Genomic DNA, 12,342 nt, shown 5'->3' with positions numbered 1-12,342 from the left:
GTTTCTTTGTGTTTTCTTTTTGTATTTGATGAAATTAGCAGTCAAAAAGTGTTACTATGGCGACTTGACTAGACTGCAGCAGTTGACCTGTGTCTTGGTTTGCTCCATGAGTTCGTACATAACAATGACGCACTGTCAGCTCTCATCAACCAGCTCTCTGTAAGGAAGGTTAACTGTATGAACAACTTCTATATTACAGTGAGAGCGACCTCACGTACTATTGGTTGTTATACAATGTATATTATGTAAAATACGGTGTGGTTGTTTGGAATACATAATAATTCACCAATTTTAGTACTGACACCTTGAGATTTACAAAGGGACCACAGCATATTTCTGTTTACAAAGTCAAACGATTTTACCAAATCAATAAATACGGCACTCGTTACTTTCCTTTTCGTGCTAATTATTTGCAAACGTGTCTTCAAACTGAAATACCATTGCCTGTTGTAGAGTGCCCATTCCCGTGATTTATCTGTCTTATCAAAGGAATCGGCCAAAAATGCTTAACGTTTGTGTATACATCTGATGAAAACACTCATAGCCCTGTATTTGCTGGTTTCAGTAGGTGATCCCTGTTCCAACAGTCTGCTGTTTTGGAAAATAGGTATTTGGAGCATAACGTTGAATAGAATTTCAAGATAGGGGAGGAGAATTTCGGGTGAATATTAGATATAGTTGAAATAGTTGATTCAATTTATCTTCACCAGCTGCTTTATCATTTGTAACAAAAATTAATGCTTTCTGAAATCGTATTCCTTGCTATCACAAATATCTGAAGTTAATAGGCAAATTTATTCGATTCGTCAGTATCTAAAAAATCTTTCTTTGTTTTCTGTAGAGAGGTTGCAAATGCTTCCTTGAACTATTTACGAATGGTTCTATTAAAAATATTAAATTCCAATAATAAATAGTTATTATCCCTCATTCTCCTAAAATAACTGAAATATTTACATCATATTATTTTGAATGTACTCGCATCCATGGTCAAACCACTGTCGACTAGATTTGTTGGAAGTACATACTCTTTTCATATCACCTGCTGCCTTACACAAAGCTTCTGACACATGGCTAGCACTTTCGTGTGTATTATGGAACACTTCGTCAACAGTAGTGGGAAAACATTAGCTGTTCTACAAATTGGACATAATTCGTCAATTTTATCCGAACCAAACGAATTTGAAAGCCTCCCTATTACAAATGACTCGTACGGGTTCACTCTGTGTAGAAGTACGTTTCACCCCCCGGGCATTGAGTCATGCTATCAACTAAGTAGTGGTGGTCCGATTAATTGAAATAATCGAAGATTGGTCGCAATGACTAAACGACCAAGCAGTCGATCATGTTTTCTCATACTCGATCACAAACAATTTGGGAACACTTGTTTGCTTTAACAATATTTTGCACAAGGTTGGTTTTGTCTGTTACATTTCATAAGCACTACTAAATTTATGTTCCTAACATATTAGTCATCCTTTAAAGATGTTAAATTTCTAAATGCATTTTGTGCAATTCTCAAAAAACTCGAAAGAACTACAGGTTTTTTCTTTATGTTTTGTACATTAACAAACATAACCAGAAAAATTTATAATTGACGCTGGCCAATTATTTTCGAGGATTGATCGGTTGTAATAAACCAATCATCAATTATGAAATTTTAACCAATTCCCCTGGAATATCAACTGAGTACCCGAGCCCGAGCCCCCGGTCATTGAGTCACGCTATAAAAGAAGTACCCGAACCCCACCCCCGGTCATTGAGACCCGAGCCCGAAAACACACTGTCATGCAGGAGAAACATTTCTTTGCATGGTAAAATATTATATTGCATAATGTTTATTTACCGGGATGTCGGTTATACTGAACAAATATTTGGCGACATTCAACACGACCACTCTACTCTCTGAAATGATTACACACGCGAGTAGCGTGTGGGAAATACGCCTTTGGCCTGTTATTCACGACACAGGACACAGACAACAACGTCGTCCTCGATCGTGACCTATTATTGTTTCAGCGATGCGTAAGCTCTCATGGATGACTGTCAAGCGAGCTTACCTCATCGACTGTTTGTCGTCCGCCCAACGTCAGCAGTTTCTCCTTAAAAAGCAGTGAACAAAACAAGTTCCAAACTCCCATTCCTCTTCCTACCAGTGATGGCAGCCTATATATCGAAGGCAGAGAAAAGCATATTCAAAAATCTATGTGTGGTCCTTACTGAGGTATATTTGTTTCACTAAGAATCACATTTAGTAAATGTGTAGGTGCAGTTCACCAAATGTTCTCTGTTTTTGTTAACGTTATAACATTTGCCTGGATAATACGTTTGAACTTTCACAATGCTGAAAAATGTCCGTTGTTGAGCCTTTTCTTTGTGAAATGCAGTTGAATTCAGCTCATGTGTAATATGTAGTCGGGCACAACACAAGTGTTCCAGTTTTTGCGATTCTTCACGTAGGCCATGTTCCAATATTCCCTCAAAATACACTGAACACTACAGCTTGACGAGAAACTACTGGACAATGTAGCTGAAACTCCACACGCTTGTTCCAACAATATTGACACCTGAGCAAATTCAAGAGGCTCGGGTCCGATTTTCAAAATGGCCTATACGGCAGCCATATTGAAAAACTCGTTTAATGGCCACTTTTGAAAAGCTGTAATGAAATAAGGTACTTTTATAGGTTGGTGTGCGAGTTTCCATGTCCCACGTGTTCCACTTGACGTGTTGACCTCTACCCAGCCCGTCTGGGTGTCTTCCCAAAAGTTAGACGTCCCAAAAGTTAGACGCGTTAAAACAACATAGGTTATGGTTGGTTGCACTGAGGTTCACTACACTGTTACCTTCGTTAATTAATGGACTAGTCCAAATGTACTAATCAAAACATAACGAGAAGAGATTATGGATAATGACAATGACTTTATTTGACATAAAATAAAATAAGTTAATTCAACAAGATAATTTAAATGATAAATAGATGACTTTGTAATGACTTTATTTGGCATAAAAACAAAATAAGTTAATTTAACACGATAATTTAAATGGTCAATCAAATCATTCAAGATTTAAGATTTCACATCTTTCACATCATTCACTATACAGGCAAGAATGTCAACCAAGTCTGAGCAAATGCCCAAATGCATCGAGGAACACCATGTTTGTCATCCCTACTGCACGCAGTCTCTCTTGCAGACGGACCCGTGAAGATCCGGGGTAGAATAGGTCTTCAGCAACCCATTGTTGTCATAAAAAGGCGACTATGCTTGTCGTAAAAGGCGACTAACGGGATCGGGTGGTCAGGCTCGCTGACTTGGTTGACACATGTCATCGGTTCCCAATTGCGCAGATCGATGCTCATGCTGTAGATCACTGGATTGTCGGGTCCAGACTCGATTATTTACAGACCGCCGCCATATAGCTGGAATATTGCTGAGTGCGGCGTAAAACTAAACTCACTCACTCACTCTTGCAGACGCATCAGCCTGTTCTCAGTTTCTCTGTAGACCCTCTTCCTCTTTGTGGGAGCAGCACCAACGTTGATCTGCTGGAGTTTAGCTCTCTCTGCGATCTCAATCTTCTGGATGATCTCTACAAATCGGTAGATGTTAGGATGGTGATGTGGGAGTGCCTTGTTTAATCTACTGTGAAAGCCTTCCAGGTCTGTAGGGCCCCATTATCATGTTTTGATCAAAGTGAACGTTGTGAAAACAAGTATGTAAAATCTATAATCATGTTATGATAAAATTGAGCATGTGAAAACACATTTGGAAAACCCAGTGATTGAGTTAGTCAGTCAACATTAGTATTCTGATGAAAGTATTTCTGTACAAATGTGAAAACAATCTCGTTAGTGTATGGGACAGGTTCATTATATCAGTGGGTAAGACTAGGTTGCAATCACAGTCACGTCTGATTGATTTGTCTGACAAATTGGATGTTAGTTTTGGGACGTCTAACTTTTGGGAGTAAACCCCCGTCTGTATAGAGACAAAGCACGGACCTCGGAGAAGACAATTATCTTCAGCGTGGCCTAATGAAACCTGGCCTGCTGATTAACAGAATTGGTTCTTGGTTACCGTTCACAATTAACTACTTATACACTTAGTAATGGTAATTTCTTTCAGAATTAAGGAACACTGAATACACTCCTTGAGTGAGTAAACGTTGTAAGTAAAACTACGTTAGCCTACCATACAGACACACAGGCACTTGGCCAGAAATTACCTCTTGGTAAATTAATGAAAGCACGACAAAATGTGCCGACTTTACAAAGAGAAACATAGGCACTTGGCCGAGTCAGTTTAATCTAGAAGCTATATATATATATATATATATATTACCTAAAGACTAGCTGCTATAAAACAATGTGCCCTAAACATATATGCAATAACACCAGCAGTACAGAACACAGAAACTATCTTACACAATCCGTATCCACGTTTCGTGACTTCGGTGGCGATCATCAGGAAACAAGCAGTATCAGGTGGGTCACGTGTGGCCTTAGAGTCACTCGACGTGTTGACCACTACCCATCCCGTCTTTATAAAACAAACAAAGCACTGACTTCGGAGAAGACAATTATATCTTCAGCATCGCCTAATTAAACTTGGCCGGCTGATAAACAGAATTTGACCTAGTTTGCCACACAAAATTAGCTACAACAAACTTATAAGAATAAGTACAGTAAAGTACGATGTATGTATAGAAACAACGTGAACTATACTACAAGAATGTACATTTACATTTAAATTTAGCAAAACCATGGCGAAAAAACACAAGGCTGAAAGGCAGAAGAGCTGAGCAGAAACATGCCCGCTAACAAAGGTAGAAAATGAGTACACGCGAACTACATAGCAGGGGGGGGAATTATTATCGTTTAAGGGATTGATATTTTTATGGTCATACCCCACTTTGCCGGACAGCTGATGTGATGGTAACGAATTAAAAGTAACGGTCCGCTAGTTTGCCGGCTATAGTCTGTTTTCAGTGATTAGTTGTCACCCATAGTCATTTGTGGGACATGAGCCTTTGGCAGACTGAGTTCGAAATCATTAATTACAAGGCACCAATTTGTTTTGAGTGAACTCGATTTCTAGTAACTGATTTTAGTTAAATCGAATTATATTAGCTGAATTGAGTGAAGCTTATTCCAATGATTATTTCTAAGGTTTTGCCTGTATATAAAGAATGTAGACATGGTTCGCTCATTGCAAAATGGCAAACGCTCAAGTTAACATTCCAAATTCACGGGGAGGTAGACACTTAATCTATCTAGGTCACAAGTTTAGGGTTAAGAGCACAAAAGGGGACCGAGTTCATTGGAAATGTTGTAAGACAGGTTGTCCTGCAACGGCCAACACCGTCAGTGATGTTCTCAGCAGTTCCAGGAACACACACAACCACCATCAAGACCAAGTTCAGTTCAGAAAATAGTTATGCATATTTATTTATGTCTTCAGTTACCATTTTTTTGTTTTCTGAAAATGTACGAAATATGTATTTATGAATTTTATCATGAAGATAAAATGTACCCAAAATGTTGAATTGGTGAAATATGAAATATCGAGATGAAGCTACAGTGTGTACTTTCTTAGGCCGAAACAGACTATAAGTTAATACCCTATTGTTTAAAGGATTATCGCGCATCAGTGAATCTTTATCTTTAACAAAAGCGTCCGGCAAAACGGGAACCCCCAATTTTTATCTGTTTCAGTGACTTTTTCCGGCCATAATTCGACAACATCGAATTAGACTCATGGAGCCAAAGTACATTAAAGACCCGACCTGCTTTATTTCGTTTCAGCCTTTAAATTACATATACAGGACTGCAAATTAACGCTCCGCTTTCGGTGTTATGAGTACGAGAAAGGTTGCGACCTATCTAGACATCCGTGAAGGTCCCGTTTAGAAGTGGTCTTCCTTTCCCATGCTTGTCGTATTAGGCGACTAACGGGACCGGGCGGTCAGACTCGCTGACTGGGTTGATGGGTGTCATCGTAGTCAAGATCGATTCTCTCCATGTCAGTCACTGGATTGTCTGGTGCAGCGTCCGTGATATACAGACCACTGTCATGTAGCCGGACTATTGATGGATGCGGCGTTAAACAAGCAAAGCACATTGATCTAGAAAGGTGAATAAATATTTGCTCTCTCTCTTCTTGTTATATAGGACAAATCTATAAATTGTCGATAAACTGGGAAACGTAGTGGCATAACTAGACGTGTTCCGTACACGTAGCGTCGGGAGGCGGGACAGTCACGTCATTTCCTATATCCATATATTCACTCATATTCAGGAAATATATATCTCGTGTTGATAAAAGTGTAAACGTTTGAACCTTACTGCACAACAGTCTAGGTAAACTTAGGCTCAGTATTATTCGTTACTGCTATACTGAGTCTAACAAAACCTAGTAGAAGGTCGTGTCAGCTAACCTTTTGGACTGACCAATCAGAACACAGCTTACCAAATCGCGAAAGTTAACATTCGCAGATACTGTTTGAACCTTTACCTCGAAAAAGTTTTGTACCCGAACGATTCCGAATGCTATTTTCCGTATGATCGCTTCCGAGTGATGCACATGGTGCACGCCACAAGAGTGAGTCAACAGTCGCTGCGAATAGCGTTTTGTCAGTATTCAAGGATGTCAGCTTGCGGAAATATTAGCTAATGATAGCCATGTCAACAGAAACCCAAAAGCGTGTATTCTCCAGGTCATATATCTGTGTTTTATGCGGGTTTTCATTTGTTGGCGACCGGGGAAGAGAAAATCCATTTTGTAAGTCCCGCCAAACCCTAAATAGTAGCCGTTGTCTGATAGGTTAAATCCGTTCGGCCGTCTCGCGTTTGATTGGACGGTCATAGGTCGCTCAAAGGTTACCTGGCGCGACCTTCCACAAGGCTTTGTTAGACTCAGTATAGCAGTGTAACGAATAATACTGAGCCTAAGTTTACTTAGACTGACTGCACAACACCTCGATCTCTTTCATCAGATGGATTTACAGACCGCCGCCATATAGCTGGAATATTGCTGAGTGCAGCGTAAAACTAAACTCACTCACTCAGTCACCAGATGGACGCAGGTACTGAGTCAGGTTACAGGTCGAAAAGGTATATATAAAATCATTGTTGAATAACACATGTGATCGGCATCGGAGTAGGAGTACGACATATTGTGAACGCAAACAAATAGGCGCTGTCACTATAAATCACAACTGGAACAGATTTTTAAATGTGTGGTTATTATATACCGTGTTACAGTTTAATTCGGTACCTAGTGATCATGTTTTATCATTTAGCTGTTTTACTTCAATATGTTTAAATAATGTCATCTGCATATTTCACTAATAACTATTTATTGTATCTATTAATTTCAGATTATACAGCAGTCAATAACCATGTACATGTTGACAAAACATCACTTATATTTTTTGCACTACTGTGAATGGAATATCATCAACATCGTGAATTTGTTTAATCGCACGTGCATGTTCTGCGCCAACAGTATGACTGACTGAGTTTGGTTTTACGCCGCTTTTAGCAATATTCCATCAACATCACGGCGGGGGACACCAGAAATGGGCTTCACGTATTGTACCCATGTGGGGACTCGAACCTGGGTCTTCGGCGTGACGAGCCAACGCTTTAACCACTAGGCTACCCCACCGCCCCTCCAGCAGTAGGAGACACTGTCAAATGCACCTCAGGTCATGAACAGCCATATTGCCAGAACGTTCGGCTGTTCAAGGCAGACTGTCATCCGAACAACGAGACTCACCAGTCTGACTGGCCCGATATCCGACAGTCTCAGCACAGAGAGACCGAAAGTGACAACCCGGCAAGATGACCACGTCGACTATATTGCTTCGTTTAGCGTTAAACAAACAAACAAACAAACAACATACTTTGGAAACATTTACAAATAGTCCGGCGCCTATGAATGTCAGGATAACCGGTGCGTACATGAATGAAGATCGACACTAACCTACTGAAATGTACAGTGTAGACCAAAATCAAGTCACGATTTTATTGCGTATACTGCTGCCCAATTTATGTAAAATTTCTTTTTCTCTTTCTTTTCATAGTAAGCGCCCCATTATTTTATAAACTTGGCTGAATCAAGTCATAAAATGTGAACTATATTATGTTATGAATAATGCTTGTATGTATTCATGTATAAATAGAGACACATGTACTGAGATAACATTATTTAACAACTGTCAGTAATGAGCAGAAAACCGCCACCGGAGTCCGCAGTCCATCGTGGAGGCGGCTGTAAAATCTCTCTACGTGTGACGAGAGTTGTGTGGATCGCCATCTCAAGTGTTTACAACGCTGCGCTGTTACATTCAGATGCAGCTGATGAAGAACTGAGTAAGAAAACTAGTAAAACAGCTTGACCACCAGAACACGGCTGACCAGTATTTTCTGATGAGGTGAGGTGAGGTGAAATTGGGTTTAACGTCGTGCTTGAGAATATTTCGCTCATATGACGACGTGCATGCGTGTGTATGTGTATGTGCGGCTGCTTGTACTAGCCAGACTGAAGCTGGTTTTATAATGCTAACTCACTGAGATACCATGCCGCAGTGAAGCATGAATACCCCATTCAGACACATTATTCTGACTCCGAGCCGACCAGTCCTTGTTGTACCCATTAATGCCGAGCGCCAGGCAGGGACCAACAAGTACCATATTTTAACGTCTTTTGGTATGACGCGGTCGGGGATGGAACCCGCGACCTTCCGCTCTCCGGGCGGACGCTCTAACCACTACACCACGGAGGCGGTCATATTCTGATGAAATGCATGCAAAACACGTATGCAATAACGAAGGTTATATTTTGGTTTACACTTTCTTAGTAAAGTACGAACTATAATATGTGAGTGGTGCGTCACATATGGGATTCGATCCCAGACATTCAGAGTGAGGCAACATTCCCTATCGCCAGTACCCAAAGTCAAGAATCTAATCCACTCAACCACCGAGGCTTCCACATCTGACATCTGGTTGTCTAGATGTACTTCACACACGGCCGACAATAAATACAAAGCGGTTTCTGAAAGAAGTCAAATGTAACGATTGATTTTAAATTACACTTTCTCAGTGCAGTATACATTCTCGTACTCTTTGGGTGTGAGTACCACACACAAGCTTGAGTGGTCGAAGCTCGCTCAGGGTTCAACATTGGAGGCATCTTCGGATCTTGGAGTAAACCATGGGAGAACATGAACTAAACCATGTGACGATACCTGGTAATCGCATACAAATACATGCAAAGGCAAATCAACTGTTCACCTGAAAATATACGTAGGGTACGAATCTAAACAAGGATTTACATCGGACATTAGTCTTGGCACTGATCATGCCTCAAATTTGGAAAGATCCTCCGCGTTTCAACCATATTATAAGTTATCACATTCAGTGGAGGTAGACACTGGGAATTATCAGACCCACGTTATGTTGTATCCAACTCCGCTCGTTGGATAAAACCTAACGCGGGTCTGACGCAGTTATCTTACTGAATGTTTCAAACTATCATCAATTAAATCATTTTGACAGAAAAGAGCTGATCGACTGTCACAGAATGACCAATGAATATATCACGCGACATGCACCGGCTGACGTGGACGCACGCTTTATTCTTGTAGCTGGGTATAAGGCATTGATAACATTTATCTACCGGGTGGGCGGTGTATATGGAAATTTGTTCAGGGTCACGTGGACCAACCAGAGATCGAGGTTCTTACATGAGATAGGATAAATACTTTTGAAACCTTTGGTCCATCAAACATCGTTTGAGCAAGGCTGGTATGAATGAATGAAAGAATCCTATTTCATTTCATTTGTCTGGGACCGCCTCCGTGGTGTAGTGGTTAGAGCGTCCGCCAGAAGAGCGGAAGGTCGCGGGTTCGATCCCCGACCGCGTCATACCAAAAGACGTTAAAATATGGTACTTGTTGGTCCCTGCCTGGCGCTCGGCATTAATGGGTACAACAAGGACTTGTCGGCTCGGAGTCAGTATAATGTGTCTGAGTGGGGTATTCATGCTTCACTGCGGCGTGGTATCTCAGTGAGCTAGCACTATAAAACCAGCTTAAGTCTGGGCTAGTACAAGCAGCCGCACATCCACATACACAGGCATGCACGTCGTCATATGAGCGAAATATTCTCAAGTACGACGTTAAACCCAATTTCACCTCACCTCATTTGTCTGGATATTGGAAATACTACGCCACACTGATTTGGCACTGTAGGATGTTTACTACCAAATACCTACCGATCGGAAGTCATGACGCATGCAAGATATTTGGTATCTTTGTACTAATCAAAGAAGAAATTAACGAGGTGCAGGATGACATTGCCGCAGACTTGGGACCTGACTACAGCGAGTAATTCCAGTACACCCTAATAACACATGACAAACAACATATGTCAGGTATGGTTGTGTTTGTCAAATTGGTCCAGGTTCAAGTAGCAAGTCGTGTACTTCGTTCATGCAGGTCATCAGCTGAAGCCTCAGAATAAACGAGTGACATCACACCCGCAGCCTTTATTCTCACTGACATAGAGGGTAAATCCCAGGCCGCAACATTAATGATAGCTGCTATTACCGTTTTGAATATATTTACAATTGACTCTCTGGGCACACGGTGCTGCTTCTTCCAATCATGTAAAGCAATGTTAAACCAAGGTTTAACCCACTAAAGTTTCAGTGTCAAACTGACATTATGTTAAAACAGACCGACATTATAGACCATCCAACTTCAACAGACGCCTCAGTTGGGAGTATCAGAGTGAACCAATCGGATCAGGTCTTTACTTTCTATGACGGAGCAACCGTTGTAAACAAATAACAAATACGTAATGGGAATTGTTTTTCACGTTTTATTTCCACCATGACGTATAACCACTATAAGGCATTAGATTTAGGCAATGTGTGAAGATTTCAAATACGAAAAACATATCATTAAAAAGACGGTGTAAGATGATGCGAGATCGATCAAACTAACGGAAGTAGATAATGGAACGACTAGCGTGAATCCGCCAATCAGCATGAAGCAAATATTTTCTGCTGCGCTAACGTACGTGATGCTTTATTTAAAATAGCCATACATGAACGCCATTACAACCAGTCCAAATCCAGCATTGACGTTTAAAATCATCCTCCATTTGGAACTGTCTTTCAGGAAGCGGCGCTTTCGGTCGTCGTCAATATCCTTGACTTCACCCTCCGTCCCATGATCCTTTGGAATGCCGCAGATGACGTCTGCCCAGTGAAGGCACCTGTTCTCTCTTGTTTCATCGGCTGGGTCAGCGGATCCCACTTCAAATGCTGGTGAAATGAAAAACTGCTGGTTGAACTACAGTTATGTGACATACCTTCACGCAAAGGTTGGGGTGTAAATTATATTTAACGCCAAAAATGATGTGTGTGTGTGCTCATGCGTATGCGCATGCGTATGTGCGCGCATATCTGTGTGTGTATGTTCTCGCCTGGACAAATGTTTTATAGTGTTTGGACAATGAGATCTCATACCTCAGTTATCAAAGGACACCCGAAGTGGTCACATTATAACTCCAAGGCAAACAATTGATGCTTTATCCTCGTGAAACCAAGGCAGGGTAAAACATTACCACTGTTAACGTGTGTTGAAATAACCAGGCCGGATATCGACGAAGATGGTTTGGCTACCGGAACGTTTCTACCCCGTGCCCCACAGACAAAGGATCATACACGTAACGGATTTGGATTCTAAGACATAACCCGCGAACTTTGAGTGGACGCGAATGGAACTTGAGATTTGTGGTTTTCTATATATTTAAATCATGGTTGATTATTACAATTAGAAACAACTCCTGGTATAACGCAGTCTGTATAATCGGATACTTGAACAGTCAGTTCTAGTGAGCGAGTGAGTTGGGGTTTTCGCCGCTTTTAGCAATATTCCAGCAACATCACGGCGGGGGACACCAGAAATGGGCTTCACACTTTGTACCCATGTGGGAAATCGAACGCGAGTCTTCGGCGTAACGAGCGAACGCTTTAACCACTTGGCTACTCCACTGCCCCCACTCAGTTCTATGCCGCGGGCACCTCATGTCAGTACCCTATCGCCAGTACACAAAGTCAAGAATCTAATCCATTCAACCACCGAGGCTTCCACATCTGACATCTGGATGTCTAGATGTACTTCACACGGCCGACAAAAAATACACAGCGCTTTCTGAAAGAAGTCAAATGTAACGATTGATTTTGAATTACACTTTCTCAGTGCAGTATACATTCTCGTACTCTTTGGGTGTGAGTACCACACACAAGCTTGAGTGGTCAAAGCTCG

The sequence above is a fragment of the Haliotis rubra genome, unplaced genomic scaffold (genome assembly GCF_003918875.1).
Source record: "Haliotis rubra isolate DU_JTF1 unplaced genomic scaffold, ASM391887v1 Scf131, whole genome shotgun sequence".
Lineage (NCBI taxonomy): Eukaryota > Metazoa > Mollusca > Gastropoda > Lepetellida > Haliotidae > Haliotis > Haliotis rubra.
The sequence above is the reverse complement of the archived record's forward strand: the minus strand, read 5'-3'. Positions refer to the sequence as shown.